Source organism: Salmo salar, chromosome ssa18 (genome assembly GCF_905237065.1).
Source record: "Salmo salar chromosome ssa18, Ssal_v3.1, whole genome shotgun sequence".
In the NCBI taxonomy this organism is placed as follows: domain Eukaryota; kingdom Metazoa; phylum Chordata; class Actinopteri; order Salmoniformes; family Salmonidae; genus Salmo; species Salmo salar.
This window is the reverse complement of record NC_059459.1, coordinates 72,278,341-72,297,865: the sequence shown is the minus strand read 5'-3', so window position 1 is coordinate 72,297,865 and position 19,525 is coordinate 72,278,341. Positions and strand designations below refer to the sequence as shown.

Here is a 19,525-nt window from a genome sequence, read left to right as displayed (position 1 = left end):
TACTACTCCTGCCCAGAAACTAGAATATGCATATAATTAGTAGATTTCGATAAAAAACACTCTAAAGTTTCTAAAACTGTTTGAATGGTGTCTGTGAGTATAACAGAACTCATATGGCAGGCCAAAACCTGAGAAGATTCCATATAGGAAGTGCCCTGTCTGACAATTTCTTGTCCTTCTGTGGCATCTCTATCGAAAATACAGTATCTTTGGGGTAACGTGACACTTTCTGAGGCTTCCATTGGCTCTCTGAAGGCGCCAGAAAGTGGAATGGGGTGTCTGCTGTCTCTGGGCAAAGAATAGGAACTCTGTTTGTGAGTGGTCAGCCTAGTGGCTCAGAGCCTGGAGATGCGCGGGCACGAGACTACTCAATTCTTTTCTTTCAGCCTTTGAATGAATACAACGAAATGCGCTCGCGCGTCACCCTTCGGATAGTTACCTGAACGCACGGACAAAACTGAGCTATTTCAATATAACTATGGATTATTTGGGACCAAAACAACATTTGTTGTTGAAGTAGAAGTCCTGGGAGTGCATTCTGACGAAGAACAGCAAAGGTAATCCAATTTTTCTACTAGTAATTCTGAGTTTAGGTGACCCCGAAGTTGGCGGATGTCAAAATTGCTAGCCTTGATGGCCGAGCTATGTACTCAGAATATTGCAAAATGTGCTTTTGCCGAAAAGCTATTTTAAAATCTGACACTGCGATTGCATAAAGGAGTTCTGTATCTATAATTCTTAAAATAATTGTTATGTATTTTGTGAACATTTATGCTGAGTAATTTAGTAAATTCACCGGAAGTTTTGGGTGGGTATGCTAGTTCTGAACATCACATGCTAATGTAAAAAGCTGTTTTTTGATATACATATGAACTTGATTGAACAAAATATGCATGTATTGTATAACATAATGTCCGAGGAGTGTCATCTGATGAAGATCATCAAAGGTTAGTGCTGCATTTAGCTGTGGTTTGGTTTTTTGTGACATATATGCTTGCTTTGAAAATGGCTGTGATTATTTTTGGCTGGATACTCTCCTGACATAATCTAATGTTTTGCTTTCGCTGTAAAGCCTTTTTGAAATCGGACAACGTGGTTGGATTAACAAGAGTCTTATCTTTCAAATGGTGTAAAATAGTCATATGTTTGAGAAATTGAAGTTATAGTATTTTTTAGGTATTTGTATTTCGCGCCACGCGATTCCACTGGCTGTTGAATAGAGTGGGACGCTGACATCCCACCTTGCCCATAGAAGTTAAGTGAAATTGGTATATTTATCACAACCAATTTTGGTCTTTAATGCAGGGCCGACAGATAAGTTCCTTACTTTTCCCCCTTCCACTTGACTCTTCCATTTTTGCGGTAATGCTAATTAGTTGGTTGTAATTTTGGGTAGAGCAGACATTTGCATATATATGTGTTAGCTGCATGTGTGACATAACTCCACCAGTTCTATTTATGATATAATTTACAAAGATTATACTTTAAAAAAAAGGATATCGAATAACAATGTTTTTTTTAATCAATTAGTATATTTGAGTTTAACCACAAAATTTGTTCTGTCTTTTCTGGTGGATTAAATTGAAATTGAACTTTCTATGGCTTGTTTAATTAAAAAAGAACAATATTTTGAATTTCTTTTCCCATGGGAGAAATATATTAAGCCCCCCCAGTCCTTTTTAAACACAACTTCATCTATAATGGTTGAATGAGTTTCCTGTAAACAATAGATATTATATTCCATCTCTTTTTGCCAGGTAAATACTGACCATCTTTTCTTATTATCTGCTAAGCCATTACAGTTATTACGGGCTATACTTATTTCACCATTTACCATAATGAAACACAAGTTTCAAATCTATTTATGTTTGTAAACTCACCATTATAGCTGTACTATGATATTTGCATTGCTACTAAGTAAACCTTCAATTGGTCCCCACTATTCCACCTGTTAAAACCCCTCCCCATCCCAAGTTGGGTTGTCATCCCAGTGACCGGCAGACCACCCCCGTTTCCCCGGATCCCAGAGCCCCCGAGAGATTGGGACCCATCCTTCGAAAAGAGCACACAGTGCCACCCACAGAACAGAAGCAGATCAGCCGCCAAAAGCTTTTCCATAGCCCTCACCTCAATTTGCATAATAAATAGTAAAATAAAAAAAATAAAAAAATCCTGCTTATCTTAATTTCCATAATTAACAAATAACATTTGTGATAATGCAGGCAGTTCATGCAAAGATTGGTACTTCTTACAAGGATTGCCAATACAAAAAAATTACATTTTTGGCAAGCATTATTATTTTAGCAAACAATTATTGTGATTAATCCTATGTTGTCCCTAACATCTTTACTCCCTAGCAACATTTGTGGGATACATACACACACAAACACTCCCCCACAAACAACCATAAACTCAGATGCTCAACAGTTGTTCATCCCAGAGCCCAACTTAAGAAAGGACTTGATTTACAAATGCATATGCAGTTGCAGCTGTATGAAAAAGCATGCAAAATTTAGCAAAATTTAGCAAAAATGGGGAGATTTGATTAACCATTGTCAAGTCCTAGTTGGAGGTCAGATACAGCCCTTCCCCTGAAACACACACACGCTGGTCCCCCCCATATACCCAAGCATCTCCAGACGAGCTTCAATGCCATTCAACTCTCCTTCCGTGGTCTCCAACTGCTCCTAAACACAAGTAAAACTAAATGCATGCTCTTCAACCGATCGCTGCCTGCACCTGCCCGCCTGTCCAGCATCACTTCTCTGGACGGTTCTAACTTAGAATTTGTGGACAACTACAAATACCTAGGTGTCTGGTTAGACTGTAAACTCTCCTTCCAGACTCAGATCAATCATCTCCAATCCAAAGTGAAATCTCGAATTGGCTTCCTATTTCGCAACAAAGCATCCTTCACTCATGCTGCCAAACATACCCTCGTAAAACTGACCATCCTACCAATCCTCGACTTCGGCGATGTCATTTACAAAATAGCTTCCAATACCCTACTCAACAAGCTGGATGCAGTCTATCACAGTGCCATCCGTTTTGTCACCAAAGCCCCATATACTACCCACCACTGCGACCTGTACGCTCTCGTTGGCTGGCCTTCGCTTCATAATCGTCGCCAAACACATTGGCTCCAGGTCATCTACAAGACCCTGCTAGGTAAAGTCCCCCCTTATCTCCGCTCACTGGTCACCATAGCAGCACCCACCTGTAGCACGCGCTCCAGCAGGTATATCTCTCTGGTCACCCCTAAAGCCAACTCCTCCTTTGGTCGTCTCTCCTTCCAGTTCTCTGCTGCCAATGACTGGAACGAACTACAAAAATCTCTGAAACTGGAAACACTTATCTCCCTCACTAGCTTTAAGCACCAGCTGTCAGAGCAGCTCACAGATCACTGCACCTGTACATAGCCCATCTATAATTTAGCCCAAACTACTACCTCTTCCCCTACTGTATTTATTTATTTTATTTATTTTGCTCCTTTGCACCATATTATTTATATTTTATCTCTGAACTTTCTTCAAACTACAAATCTACCATTCCAGTGTTTTTCTTGCTATACTTTATTTACTTTGCCACCATGGCATTTTTTTGCCATTACCTCCCTTATCTCACATCATTTGCTCACATTGTATATAGTCTTATTTTTTTTTCTACTGCATCATTGATTGTATGTTGTTTTACTCCATGTGTAACTCTGTGTTTTTGTATGTTGTTGAACTGCTTTGCTTTATCTTGGCCAGGTCGCAATTGTAAATGAGAACTTGTTCTCAACTTGCCTACCTGGTTAAATAAAGGTGAAATAAATAAATAAAAAAAATCTCTGTGCAGTCAAACCTTTGATAATTTTGTGCCACCAGGGCCACAATAATATGCCCCTTCTCTGAATGTCAGAGTGTGACCCCCTCCCCATGGGTTACTGCCATTGCCTGGGTGGGGGCACCCCACCGGAATCCCTACCGGCTAGGTATAAGGTCATCAAGGTTCTCATTAGGAGCTTTGAGCATTTCCTTGTATATTATGCTCTCCCATCAGGGTCCTTTGGCTTTGTAGGACCAACCCTGCCATCAAGGCTCAAAATCTTGAAGGGGCGGTGCTGCTTTAGTGGGTCTCTGACCACATTAATCTTTCTGATTTTGCTGCATATTGGCAACTTACAGTAGGCCCATAAAACAGATAAGGACTTCTCCTTAGTCTGTGGTTCGCTGAGGTGGGTGTCTAGGATATAGGGTTGGGGACCATTCCATCATGATAGGACAATAAATAAATAAACTATATTTATAATTTATTTTAAAATGTATATCCCATATCTGCACAAAATTTAAAGCTCTTTCACAACCCCTGCTCACAAACACACATTGGCTCTGGGATTTGCGACCTTTATCCTTTTTCACTCACTAAACTCCACACTTTTCCAAACACAAAAACACACATCCCACCTTCCATCACAATACATCTGTACATACCCACATACAGTGCCTTCTATGTCCTCTATGTTTTATCTCTACCATGTTGATTGAATACTTTTGTGTTCCAGTTCCTTATATTTGAAGATGTATTATTTAGCTAATTATCTTTTCTTCTAATGCAGTCTTATCAATTTATGAAATACTATAAAATGGATAGTCTAAAACAATTTTTTTCATTCCCTATCTAGCATGGTACAATGTAGTTGGAGTTTATTTCTTTGACAGTTGTTGTATTGCATTTATTTTCTATATATTGTTTTATTACAATCCCTAACATAACTAGTATTTGGTGTTCCTTTATTCGACTCCTCTATGGGAACGTTGTAATTTTTAGAATAGCCACGTCTTTGTGTCTCGGAACATTTGGTTATCAATATACAGTTTATCGACTACGAGAGCTACACTTTTCCCTTTTAATCTATTCTCCTTGCGCTGTTCTGCAATTTCCTTCGGGAACTGATCATGCCTATTTCCGTGCCAGCAAGTATTTTACCCAAGCTTTTAATCATTCTTTTATCTTTAAAGAAAGCAAATTTGGCAACGATTAGGCACTCATATCTCTGTACACATTTGAGTTGGATTTTGTTGACAGCTTCACGTGGGATCTGAAACGTTGTAAGGAGGAACTCCCTCCTAAACCCACTAAACTCCCTCACTAAACCCTCAGGAACTTCTCCTTCTTTCTCTTGGATACCATCAAGTACAAGATTGTCTCTCATGGATCTAGTCTGTCTGTCAAGTAAGGCTTTTCTCAGAAAGATGTTCTCCTTTTTAAGTTCATTAATGTCCGTTTCAATCTTATTGACTGTCACTTTTAGCTTGTTTCTTTCTCCATTGTTGCAGATTTTTCGTCACTTATCTCGAGACTCGCATTCAACTCCTTGATATCTTTACTGACTTATTCAAGTATGCCCAGTTTGTCATTTATCGATTTTAACAGATCTGTTTCCACCCTTACTATTCCCAGGGGTGAAAAGATGAAATCGTCTGTGTCCGTGGAAGAGTCACATTTTCTTTTGGGGATTGGTTCTCCTTTTCTTATCTCCCTCATGTTTGGGTGTTGCTTGTCATGTTTGGGTGTTGCTTGTTTTCGTAATATTTGTAGATACATTTCTCTAGCACAGGGTTCCCCAACTGGCGGCACACGGGCAAATCTGACCCACCAGCAATATTATTTAGCCCCCCAAAGCCCCCCAAGTCAATTCTGAAAATGTTTTCATAAAAACAAAATATAATAATAAAAACATCTCGGACTCGAGATTCAAAAACTCTCAAATGCAACATGCAAAGAAGGAAGTTACCCTACCTAAATAACACAAAAGTTACATTTTCACTTCATTCATGAGGAGAGTGAATGCAGGAGACGGTCAACTAATAAAGCAGGTGGGGAACCATTTTGTGCTGCTGAAACGTAAAGCTGCAACCGCAGCGCAATCAAAAGGATGTTGAACAGTGCCTGGTTCTGAAAATATAGTTAACTTGTTATGCAAGTGTTGCACACCAACAGATGGAGAAAACCTACACCAGTCGAACAATTCATTTCAACAATAATCTTCATTTTAATTTGACTTTACAAACAACAAGAGGTCTTAATTGGAGTCTATTTCTTCCGAGCCTAGGCCTATATCAAATAACTTAACTGTCTGAGGTAGGCTATGAGGCTTAACAGCCTAAGATAAGTGGCATTTTTTTATTAGGCCTAATTACAATTGCAACTGGTCAAAAATGTAGCATCCTACATAAAACAATAATGTCAATTAAAAAAAGGTGATGTCTGTGTCTGAATGTATGTATCGGGATAGCCTGCTCCTGTAACGCCTGAACAAACAGAACATACTGTCAGTACCTAAATATCCCAGGATAAGTACTCACAATAATGTTAGTATTTACTAAATACAGTCATATAGGCCACTAAGTTACTTATTCAATTGGAAAAGTTGCATTTCTCCACAATCTTGTGGATGTCGGGTTTGATTTTGATGTGCAGGCAGTCCTCGATTGACTTATGTGAAAGCCGGTTCCTTCGTTCATAGAGGAAAATGAGTACTCGCAGGTGTAAGTCGATCCAAACATTGTTAGCACATAACATGCAAGTATCTTTATTGTGCTGTATTCCTCGGAGCATGCCACCCAAAACGCACACAAGGACTCAGAACTCCTGTGCGCATTCCTGATTTAGCTCAATGTCTGGAATTTAATCAGCTCAGTTTGAATTGCACCCTCATCTGGCGAGGGTATCATTTTCTTAGCAAGGGAGGAGTATTCTCCACCAGGGTGGACTGTGAGAGGATCACATACAAACACAATGATATCCTTGGGCATGCTGTAGTCTTCAAATCTGGTGGAGAAGTTGTCCCTCAGCTGCTTGATGATATCTTCCATCACCTCTGTAACAATGCTGTTGCCTGTGTACCCCTGTGGCTCAGTTGGTAGAGCATGGTGTTTGCAACACCAGCATGTTGTGTGCAATGCCAGGGTTGTGGGTTTGATTCCCATGGGGGGGCCAGTACAAAAAAAAAAAATGCATCAAATGTATGCATTCACTACTGTAAGTTGCTCTGGATAAGAGTGTCTGCTAAATTACTAAAATATAAAAATACCTGATCCCTCTGCCTGTCGTTTCTTCAGTGTGCTGAAGTGCAGTAGACTTCCAAATGACAAGTCCAAATTGAACAACTCAAGCTTCCTAGTAAAGGCCTCAAATTTCACCACCATGTACATGACTGTTTTCCCTCTTCCTTGTAACTGCAGATTTAAGTTACAGAATATATCCGCAAAAAACAGCTGTGCCTGCAGTTAACGCTTCAATGTTTCTGCGTCGGGTCTGGGGCTGGAAGGCCACTTTGAAAGTTCTATGCTTAGATTCATAATGACGTCTGAGATTGAATTATTTGCAAACAGTGATATTTTAATTGCAAATAAGACACACTGGCTTGGCATTGGGAAAATATGGAAAGATGAACATATCTCTCTGTACATTCTTCCCTGAAACTTCAATTTTCAATATCCACTTTTCTTCTTGATACTTTTTGAGAGCGACATTTTAATTGTTCTGAACAAATGTTGACATTAAAGTAGTGTAGCCTACAGTAGGTTACGTAGACCTGTTTTCCCCCACCAATCAACGCACAGAGCAATAGACAAAAATAATGATTGAATCAAGATATGGTGATTTTAAGAGCCTAATCAGATAAAAATGATCTTACTGTCACTGAATTTATTACGTACTAATCAGATGTGTTAAACATGTTCAATTTGTAGTGTAGGCCATTTTATTGTGCTAATATTATATACTTATGTTCTGGCCTGCCAACTATTGGCTCAGAATTGTTTTTGTCCCGAGGCCAAACCTAGTTGACGAACCCTGCTCTAGCCTTATGATTTGTTGTGTGTTGTCAGATGGAAGATTATTACCAACCAGTTTGTGAAGTGCTAATATTTAGTCTAACTTACAGATATTGAGGTATTCTACACTGCTGTGTTCAGTCTGCCATTTAGCCTCTGCTTCCCCCTGAAGCCTCTGCTTACCAAGGCTATCTTACAAACTTATGTAACATTCAACCTTAGATTGAGTAACACATTCATGACCAAATTGCGGTTACTGTAACTATACATTTCTATAAAACGTGCACGTTAAATATAGCATTTATAGGTCGTCGCTGGTCTGTAGAGATCTAGGTGTAAGCTAAACAGGTATAAGCACACCCTCATTTTCCATCAAATACCTAAACAGCAATCACTAAGCTGTGTTAGTACACCACTGACAGAATAAGCAAATGTGTAAAGTATTGTGTATGTGTCTATATGAGAAGTGTACAATGTGTATGATAAGGGTAATGTGCAGTGTATGTATTATGTTGAGTTTGGAACTGCGTTGGAGCTGTCAGATCGGTGAGCAGCTGCTCTTGTGATCATTGTCACGAAGCCATACCCGTTCCACTCCAGGTAGAAGTTCAGAATGAGAAAGTGTAGGCTATATAGAAATAATGACGCTCAAAGTGAAAATCAATAAACAAAATAAAGAGGATTTATTTATCTTAAAGGTCAAATTTAGGCATGAAAAAAGGTCCAACTATGCCTGTCTCAAATAAAAGTCCCTCATTAAAAGTGAGGCACATGGATACAAATAGTGGATTGAATCATGCCATATTTGGACTAGATAATGCTAAACAAAGTAGGAATGTTGTTAAAAATCAGTTGAAATCGCACTGTGGATGTATTAGACTTTCAGAATAGCATTGAGGGCATACTCATAAAACCTCACCTATGGATAATGGATCAATGAAATGGGGTATCAGACCACTCAGTGAAACCCACAGAACACAACTGTGAAGAGTTTCAACAAATACTAGTGCAATAGCTGGTATTAAGGCTGTACAGTGCAATATCAGTGTCCAATACACATATTAGTTTGACTGGTAATTTAATGTGGCTCATTTCACAGTGGCTTCAGTCCCGCAATATGAGCTATGAAGCTAATATTTGTGTTATCTCTTCACCGTTTTGTTCTGTGTGTGACACTGAGTAGATTGATACCCATTTCATTGATCCACAATCCAGAGGTAAGGCTGTACAGTGAAATATATATGTATGCCCCCAATGCATTTCTTAAGTCTAATAAATCCACAATGCGATTTCAACTGACAACTAGTCGAAATATGGCATGAGTCCATTTGTAAACATTTGCATCACTTTCAATGAGTGACTTTTATTTAGAAGGCGAACCACAAATTCCACAATTGTGGCTAATCCTTATTGTGTCTTGCTTCACATAGGTCTAAAGCGGTTCCACCTCCAACACCGTCAAAACATCAGCTATGTGGATGCCGGCTAAAGCGGATTTGATTGAATCTGGCCCTTTGTTGTTGTATAAATAAACAAAATATCTGACAATGCCTGTGTCCCAATCAACATTGTAATCCCATTTCAACTTTGTTGCACCTTTTAATGGTATAAAGTGCAGTGATAACACATTTTGGTAGCACAAATCTGACATTGCTTTTTTTCTGTGTGTTTATAGACGGTTGATGGCATAGTGGTAACACATTGGGTTTTCAACAAACTGTTGGTTGTCTTTTTGAGTGGGTGAATATAGGTTGTAATCTCATTCAAAGTTGAGGGGGGGGCTTATATTTTATTTTTCACATTTATTTTCACTTTTTCCTTCTATTATTTGTTATGTTAAATGTTTCTGACTCTTTCCTCAATGTTTATTCCATCTGCCCAGAGTCTACAGATGAATACTAGCCAGTTGGCTAAATCATAATAAAAAAGTATGTTTAAAGGGGCTATCAGCAGTTGCTACATACATTTTTGGAATTATAAATTAATGATCTATACCCATTGATTCTTGAAGAATATGACTTATGTTCAGTTCAACTGTCGTACTCTTTCAGAACCCTGAATATAAGCTTGTTTTACTCCAAAGTTTGTCAGCTAAGTAAATGTAACAAACAAATAGCCTAATAATATGGTTAATAATTAAACTACATGACCAAGCATACAGTACAAGTCAAAAGTTTGGACACACCTACTCATTCAAGTGTTTTTCTTTATTTTTACTATTTTCTACATTGTAGAATAATAGTGAAGACATGAAAACTATTAAATAACACATATGGAATCATTTAGTTACCAAAAAAGTGTTAAACAAATAAAAATATATTTTTTATTTGAGATTCTTCAAAGTAGCCACCCTTTGCCTTGATGATAGCTTTGCACACTCTTGGCATTCTCTCAACCAGATTTTTTTTCACCTTTATTTAGGCCAGTTGAGAACAAGTTCTCATTTACAACTGCGACCTGGCCGAGACAAAGCAAAGCAGTGCGACACAAACAACACAGAGTTACACATGGGATAAACAAACGTACAGTCAATAACACAATAGAAAAATATATCTACAGTGTGTGCAAATGTAGTAAGATTAGGGAGGTAAGGCAATAAATAGGCCATAGTGGCAAAATAATTACAATTTAGCAATTAAACACTGGAGTGACAGATGTGCAGAAGATGAATGTGCAAGGAGAGATACTGGGGTGCAAACGAGCAAAAAAATTATAATATGGGAATGAGGTAGTTGGGTGGGTTATTTACAGATGGGCTGTGTACAGGTGCAGTGATCGGTAAGCTGCTCTGACAGCTGATGCTTAAAGCTAGTGAGGGAGATATAAGACTCCAGCTTCAATGATTTTTGCAATTCGTTCCAGTCATTGGCAGCAGAGCACTGGAAGGAAAGGCGGCCAAAAGAGGAGTTGGCTTTGGGGAAGACCAGTGAAATATACCTGCTGGAGCGTGTGCTACGGGTGGGTACTGCTATGGTGACCAGGGAGCTGAGATAAGGTGGGTCTTTACCTAGCAAAGACTTATAGATGACCTGGAGCCAGTGAGTTTGGCGATGAATAATGAAGCGAGGGCCAGCCAAAGAGAGCATACAGGTCACAGTGGTCGGTGGTATATGGGGCTTTGCTGACAAAATGGATGACATTGTCATAGACTACATCCAATTTGCTGAGTAGATTGTTGGAGGCTATTTTGTAAATGACATCGCTGAAGTCAAGGATCGGTAGGATAGTCAGTTTTACGAGGGTAGCATGAGTGAAGGATGCTTTGTTGCGAAATAGGAAGCCGATTCTAGATTTAATTTTGGATTGGAGATGATTAATGTGAGTCTGGAAGGAGAGTTTACAGTCTAACCAGACACCTAGGTATTTGTAGTTGTCCACATATTCTAAGTCAGAACAGTCCAGAGTAGTGATGCTGGACGGGTGGGCGGGTGCGGGCAGTGATCGGTTAAAGAGCATGCGTTTAGTTCTACTTGCATTTAAGAGCAGTTGGAAGGAGTGTTGTATGGCATTGAAGCTTGTCAGGAGGTTTGTTATCACAGTGTCCAAAGAAGGGCCATATATATACAGAATGGTGTCGTCTGCGTAGAGGTGGATCAGGGAATCACCAGCAGTAAGAGCAACATCATTGATGTATACAGAGAAAAGAGTCGGCCCTAGAATTGAACCCTGTGGCACCCCCATAGAGACTGCCAGAGGTCCGGACAGCAGGTCCTCCGATTTGACACACTGAACTCTGTCTGAGAAGTAGTTGGTGAACCAGGCGAGGCTGTCATTTGAGAAACCAAGGCTGTTGAGTCTGCCGATGAGAATGCGGTGATTGACAGAGTCGAAAGCCTTGGCCAGGTCGATGAAGATGGCTGCACAGTATTGTCTTTTATCGATGGAGGTTATGATATCGTTTAGGACCTTGAGCATGGCTGAGGTGCACCCATGATTTCATAGCGGAGAAGGTACGGTGGGATTCGAAATGGTCGGTGATCTGTTTGTTATCTTGGCTTTCGATTTGATTTAGACAACCCCTTTGAAGGTGCAAAATATTTTTTTATTGTGAAATAAACAAGAAATAAGACAAAAAAACTGAAAACTTGAGCGTGCATAACTATTCACACCCCCAAAGTCAATACTTTGTAGAGCCAGCTTTTGCAGCAATTACAGCTGCAAGTCTCTTGGGGTATGTCTCTATAAGCTTGGCACATCTAGCTACTTGGATTTTTGCCCATTCTTCAAGGCAAAACTGCTCCAGCTCCTTCAAGTTGGATGGGTTCCGCTGGTGTACAGCAATCTTTAAGTCATACCACAGATTCTCAATTGGATTGAGGTTTGGGCTTTGACTAGGCCATTCCAAGACATTTATATGTTTCCCCTTAAACCACCCGAGTGTTGCTTTAGCAGTATACTTAGGGTCATTGTCCTGCTGGAAGGTGAACCTCTGTCCCAGTCTCAAATCTCTGGAAGACTGAAACAGGCTTCTCTCAAGAATTTCCCTTTATTTAGCACCATCATTCCTTCAATTCTGACCAGTTTCCCAGTCCCTGCCGATGAAAAATATCCCCACAGCAGGGGATGGTGTTCTCGGGGTGATGAGAGGTGTTGGGTTTGTGCCAGACATGGTGTTTTCCTTGATGGCCAAAAAGCACCATTTTAATCTCATCTGACCAGAGTGCCTACTTCCATATGTTTGGGAGTCTCCCACATGCCTATTGGCGAACACCAAACATATTTACTTATTTTTTTATTTAATTAAGCAATGGCTTTTTTCTGGCCCCTCTTCTGTAAAGCCCAGCTCTGTGGAGTGTATGGCTTAAAGTGGTCCTATGGACAGATACTCCAATCTCCACTGTGGAGCTTTGCAGCTCTTTCAGGGTTATCTTTGGTCTCTTTGTTGCCTCTCTGATTAATGCCCTCCTTGCCTGGTCCTTGAGTTTTGGTGGGCGGCCCGCTCTTGGCAGGTTTGTTGTGGTGCCATATTCTTTCCATTTTTTAATAATGGATTTAATGGTGCTCTGTGGGATGTTCAAAGTTTCTGAAATTTTTTAATAACCCAACCCTGATCTATACTTCTCCACAAGTTTGTCCCTGACCTGTTTGGAGAGCTCCTTGGTCTTCATGGTGTCGCTTGTTTGGTGGTTCCCCTTGCTAAGTGGTGTTGCAGAATCTGGAGGCTTTCAGAACAGGTGTATATATATAGTGAGATCATGTGACAGATCATGTGACACTTAGAATGCACACAGGTGGACTTTATTTAACTAATTATGTGACTCCTGAAGGTAATTACTTGCACCTGATGTTATTTAGGGGCTTCATAGCAAGGGGGGTGAATACATATGCACTCACCATTTTTCCATTTTTGACATTTTTTGAAACAAGTTATTTATTTCATTTCACTTCACCAACTTGGACTATTTTGTGTATGTCCATTACATTAAATCCAAATAAAAATCTATTTAAATTACAGATTGTAATGCAACAAAATAGGAGAAATGCCAAGGGGGGGAATACTTTTGCAAGGCACTGTATGTGGGAACTCCTTCAAGACTGTTAGAAAAGCATTCCAGATGAAACTGGTTGAGAGAATGCCAAGCGTGTGCCAAATTTTCATCAAGTCAAAGTGTGGCTACTTTGAAAATTCTCAAATACTAAATATATTTTGATATAAGGTGTATAAAATCGACCACAGAGCCATGACATCTCCATCGACAAACATTGGCAGTAGAATGGCTCCGTCATAGGATGCAACCTTTCCAACAAGTCAGTTCATAACATTTCTGCCCTGCCCCTGGTCAACTGTAAGTGCTGTTATTGTGAAGTGGAATTGTCTAGGAGCAACAGCAGCTCAGCTGCGAAGTGGTAGGCCATACAAGCTCACAGAACGGGACCGCCGAGTGCCGAAGCACGTAAAAATCGACTCGGTCCTCCGTTGCAACAGTCACTACCTCCTTTGGAAGCAACGTCTGCACAACAAACTGCTTGTTGGGAGCTTTATGAAATGGGATTTCATGGGCAAGCCTAAGATCACCATGCGCAATACCAAGCATCGGCTGGAGTGGTGTAAACCTCACCGACATTGGACTCTGGAGCCTTATCTGGAGTGATGAATCACGTTTCACCATCGGGCAGTCCGACGAACGAATCAGGGTTTGACGGATGCAAGGAGAACGCTACCTGCCCGAATGCATTGTGCCAACTGTAAAGTTTGGTGGAGGTTCTAGGGCTGTTTTTCATAGTTCGGGCTAGGCCCCTTAGTTCTAGTGAAGGGAAATCTTAACACTACAGCATACAATGACATTCTAGACGATTCTGTCCTTCCAGCTTTTGTGGCAACAGCTTGGGGAAGGCCCTTTCCTGTTTCAGCATGACAATGCCCCCATGCTCAGAGCGAGGTCCATACAGAAATGATTTATCACGATCAGTTTGGAAGATCTGGACAGGCCTGCACAGAGCCCTGACCTTAACCCCATTGAACACCTTTGGGATAAATTGGAATGCCGACTACAGGCCAGGCCTAATCCCCTAACATCAATGCCCAACCTCACTATTGCTCTTGTGGCTGAATGGAAGCAAGTCCCCGCAGCAATGTTCCAAACTCCAGTGGAAAGCGTTCCCAGAAGAGTTGAGGCTGTTATAGAAGCAAAGGGGGGACCAACTCCATATTAATGCTCATGATTTTGGAATGAGATATTCGACAAGCAGGTGTCAACGTACTTTTGCCCATGTAGTGTATCATTTTGATATCATGCATGGTCAGTCCATAACTCTGTTCATGAATTTGAGAGTGGTTTAATTTATCCAGCCCCATCCCTCAGCTCAGGGGTGGGGAGTACACTTTGTTATCGGAGACCTTCTCCCCTTCCTCACCTCGCTCATCAACTCATCCTTGACAGCTGGCTACGTCCCTTCCGTCTTCAAGAGAGCGAGAGTTGCACCCCTTCTGAAAAAACCTACACTTGATCCCTCCGATGTCAACAACTACAGACCAGTATCCCTTCTTTCTTTTCTCTCCAAAACTCTTGAACGTGCCGTCCTTGGCCAGCTCTCCTGCTATCTCTCTCAGAATGACCTTCTTGATCCTAATCAGTCAGGTTTCAAGACTGGGCATTCAACTGAGACTGCTCTTCTCTGTGTCACGGAGGCTCTCCGCACTGCTAAAGCTAACTCTCTCTCCTCTGCTCTCATCCTTCTAGACCTATCTGCTGCCTTTGATACTGTGAACCATCAGATCCTCCTCTCCACCCTCTCCGAGTTGGGCATCTCCGGTGCGGCCCACGCTTGGATTGCGTTCTACCTGACAGGTCGCTCCTACCAGGTGGCGTGGCGAGAATCTGTCTCCGCACCATGCGCTCTCACCACTGGTGTCCCCCAGGGCTCTGTTCTAGGCCCTCTCCTATTCTCGCTATACACCAAGTCACTTGGCTCTGTCATATCCTCACATGGTCTCTCCTATCATTGCTATGCAGACGACACACAATTAATCTTCTCCTTTCCCCCTTCTGATAACCAGGCGGCGAATCGCATCTCTGCATGTCTATCAGACATATCAGTGTGGATGACGGATCACCACCTCAAGCTGAACCTCGGCAAGACGGAGCTGCTCTTCCTCCCGGGGAAGGACTGCCCGTTCCATGATCTCGCCATCACGGTTGACAACTCCCTTGTGTCCTCCTCCCAGAGTGCTAAGAACCTTGGCGTGATCCTGGACAACACCCTGTCGTTCTCCACTAACATCAAGGTGGTGACCTGATCCTGTAGGTTCATGCTCTACAACATTCGCAGAGTACGACCCTGCCTCACACAGGAAGCGGCGCAGGTCCTACTCCAGGCACTTGTCATCTCCCGTCTGGATTACTGCAACTCGCTGTTGGCTGGGCTCCCTTCCTGTGCCATTAAACCCCTACAACTCATCCAGAACGCCGCAGCCCGTCTGGTGTTCAACCTTCCCAAGTTCTCTCACGTCACCCCGCTCCTCCGCTCTCTCCACTGGCTTCCAGTTGAAGCTCGCATCCGCTACAAGACCATGGTGATTGCCTACGGAGCTGTGAAGGGAACGGCACCTCCATACCTTCAGGCTCTGATCAGGCCCTACACCCAAACAAGGGCACTGTGTTCATCCACCTCTGGCCTGCTGGCCCCCCTACCTCTGAGGAAGCACAGTTCCCACTCAGCCCAGTCAAAACTGTTCGCTGCTCTGGCACCCCAATGGTGGAACAAGCTCCCTCACGACGCCAGGACAGCGGAGTCAATCACCACCTTCCGGAGACACCTGAAACCCCACCTCTTTAAGGAATACCTAGGATAGGATAAAGTAATCCTTCTATCCCCCCCCCTTAAAAGATTTAGATGCACTATTGTAAAGTGGTTGTTCCACTGGATATCATAAGGTGAATGCACCAATTTGTAAGTCGCTCTGGATAAGAGCGTCTGCTAAATGACTTAAATTTAAATGTAAATGTTATTTTTCCCACTGCTGATTGCCCCATTAAGCAAGAGATGTCAGATGACAGAGCTACAGCAGTGTTTGTCAGACCAGGAGACGTCTGAAAATCGGTCTTCGAAATCATCTGTAGTGTCCAAATAGTTTGATAATAATATGACCCCACCATCGAAAGGTGAGACTCTCACGAACACGTATGTTTGTTGTTTTGCTCTAGAATGCCATAGAGCCTCATCAGACTCGTCTGAAAGTAGCCCGGTACCAGTTAAAAAAATGAATGGAAGTACATTGCATTCGGAAAGTATTCAGACCCCTTGACTTTTTCCACATTTTGCTACATTACAGCCTTATTCTAAAATGGATAAAATAAGTAAACTTCCTCATCAATCGACAGACAATACCCCATAATGACAAAGTGAAAACAGTTTTAAGAAATGTTTGCAAATGGATTAAAAATAAAACCGAAATACCTTATTCACATAAGGTTTGCTATGAGACTCGAAAATGAACTCAGGTACATCCTGTTTCCATTGATCATCCTTGAGATGTTTGTACAACTTGATTGGACTCCTCAGTCCAAAAAAACTGTTTTTGCTTTGCTATTATGGGGTATTGTGTGTAGATTGATGAGGGGGGAAAAACAATTGAATCCATTTTAGAATAAGGCTGTAACCTAACAAAATGTGGAAAAAGTCAAGGGGTCTGAATACTTTCCAAATACACAGTATATATGGAAGTAGTTTAGTTCCAAAAAAGGGGTTAAATATGGATCACTAAATGTTTTATATAATTTTCTGATCTTTCGTATATCGCTCAGACACTTCAAAACAAACTTCCTGTTTGTTTTTTGACTATCTGGTCACGTCTCCAATGGACAGGCCTCTGCACACACGCCTACAGTAAATCATTCAGGCCAGCGCCATAGACAAAGAATACAGGGAAGAAACCACGATTTAGGCTGCGTACCAATAGGCTGCTATAGCCTACATATTTATTACGTTTGTCATTCTATTGTTTTCATGAAATTTTTGTGGAAATTAGGCCCAAAAACACTGAACAAATATATAAACACAACATGTAACGTGTTTGTCCCATGTTTCATGAGATTAAATACAAAATCCCCGAAAATGTTCCATATGCAGAAAAAGTGTATTGCTCTCAAATTTTGTGAACAAATCCGTTTAAACCCTTGTTAGTGAGCATTTCTTCTTTGCCAAGATATTCCATCCACCTGACAGGTGTGGCATATCAAGAAGCTGATTAAACAGTATGATCATTACAGAGGTGCACCTTGTGCTGGGGACACTAAAAGACCACTCTAAATGTGCAGTTTTGTCACACAACAGAATGCCACAGATGTCTGAAGTTTTGAGCGAGTGTGCAATTGGCATGCTGACTGCAGGAAAGTCCATCAGATCTGTTGCCAGAGAATTAATGTTTATTTATCTAACACAGACTGCCTCCAACATCAATTTAGAGAAATTGGCAGTACGTCCAACCGGCCTCACAACCACAGAGCATGTGTAACCATGCCAGCCTAGGACCTCCACATCCGGCTTCTTCACCTGCAGGACCGCCTGACAACTGATGAAACTGAGGAGTATTTCTGTCTGTAATTTAGCCCTTTTGTGGGGGAAAACTCATTCTGAATGTCTGGGCCTGGCTCCTCAGTGGGTGGGCCTTGCTCCCAGGTGGTTGGGCCTATGCCCTTCCAGGCCCACCCATGGCTGCGCCCCTGCCCAGTCATGTGAAATCCATAGATTAGGGCCTAATGAATTTATTTAAATTGACTGATTTCGTTATACGAACTGTAACTCAGTAAAATCGTGTTGCATAGTGCGTTTCTATTTTTGTTTGGTGTAGTTTGCCATCTATGAACATGTTATTCAATGCGTTTCTATGGACTAAGGTCAAATTCAATGTTTAATCAAATAATTGTTGTATATATATTGTTTTTTCCCCTTCCCTACAGGGGTCTTAAAATTCAATATCAAATTGCAAAATTATCCATGGTATGAGCATCTTAAAACAATTCCATATGTTAGCTTAGCAGAACCCCCCCTTAGACTTGTATGGGTCAATTGATGTGCATTGTCCATGTAAAATAAATACATTGATTCTGTTAGAAATTTGGCCATGTCCATATATGACAATTCCCCCGAGTGTAAAGTTAATCAATCATCTTATATTTCTGAATGTTGTTGACTAATGGCTCAATTCAATCCGTAATGCTGAAGTTCTGCGTTACAGCATGATTTGAATTTAAAGGCAATGTTCCCATGTTCGTGGAGACTACATTCACGGTAAATGCTGCATGAGTCGGCTCAACCACAAATTACCTTTACATTTCAAGTGCGCTATAGCAAGGAACTTCGGCAATACAAATGTATACCAATACAAAATGGAAAATATTGGCATTGTCGTTACCTTTGTCTGTTTGAAGACGGTTCTATCTTTCTGTGGGAATCAGAGCCGAATCTGCAAAGGAACGCATGATATCACAGTTACATTATCTGTAAAACTTCAGAGAATCAATTACTTTTATCTGAAATAAGGTTAATCTAAAGGTACAACCTTTTTATTGCATGCATTTTCTGGTTAATAATCGTAGGTTGCTACTTTATTACCTGTCTTGGTTCGTGTAATGCAGTGGCTGGCCCTGGATGATGTGTCCTTTTATAGTCAAATTTGAGTTGAGTCACCCACATTCAAACCGGTTCAGGTTGATGTTTTTCCCCTGTGTAGTTAGTCTCTATGCATCAGTCTGTGCCAAGTTTCCAAGGTAAACTGGATGACATTGACAGATTAGATGCCAGTGATGATTAAAATGTCATTGTTAACTTCAGTTACATTTCACAGTAAATGAAACCGAGTTGGATGGTTGTGAATGGTGCTTTGTTTCGTTTTCCTGCAAAATGTGCAGCAGTATCACAGGAAATGCATTAACCTGTTTGGGATAGGGGGCAGTATTTGCACGGCCGGATAAAAAACGTATCCGTTTTAAACTGGTTACTACTCTTGCCCAGAAACGAGAATATGCATATAATTAGTCGATTTGGATAGAAAACACTCTGAAGTTTCTAAAACAGTTTGAATGGTGTCTGTGAGTATAACAGAACTCATATGGCAGGCCAAAACCTGAGAAGATTCCATACAGGAAGTGCCCTGTCTGACAATTTCTGGTCCTTCTAGGTTATCTCTGCTGTAACGTGACAATTTCTAAGGCTTCCATAGGCTGTCTGAAGGCGCCAGAAAGTGGATTGGGATCTCTGCT

At 41.1% G+C, this 19,525-nt stretch overlaps 1 protein-coding gene across 1 annotated transcript in view; it reads right to left on the bottom strand.

The window, feature by feature from the left end:
- LOC123728753 (sterile alpha motif domain-containing protein 9-like) overlaps nt 1-19,096 on the bottom strand; it is a 29,941-nt gene extending 10,845 nt beyond the window's left edge. Inside the window, exons 1-2 of the mRNA XM_045701485.1 lie at nt 18,879-19,096; nt 18,679-18,729 (exon numbers count right to left, since the gene is read on the bottom strand). The gene's annotated coding sequence lies outside the window, so the exon portion shown is untranslated. The remainder of the gene's footprint in view (nt 1-18,678; nt 18,730-18,878) is intronic.
- Between the last annotated feature and the right edge of the window lie 429 nt (nt 19,097-19,525).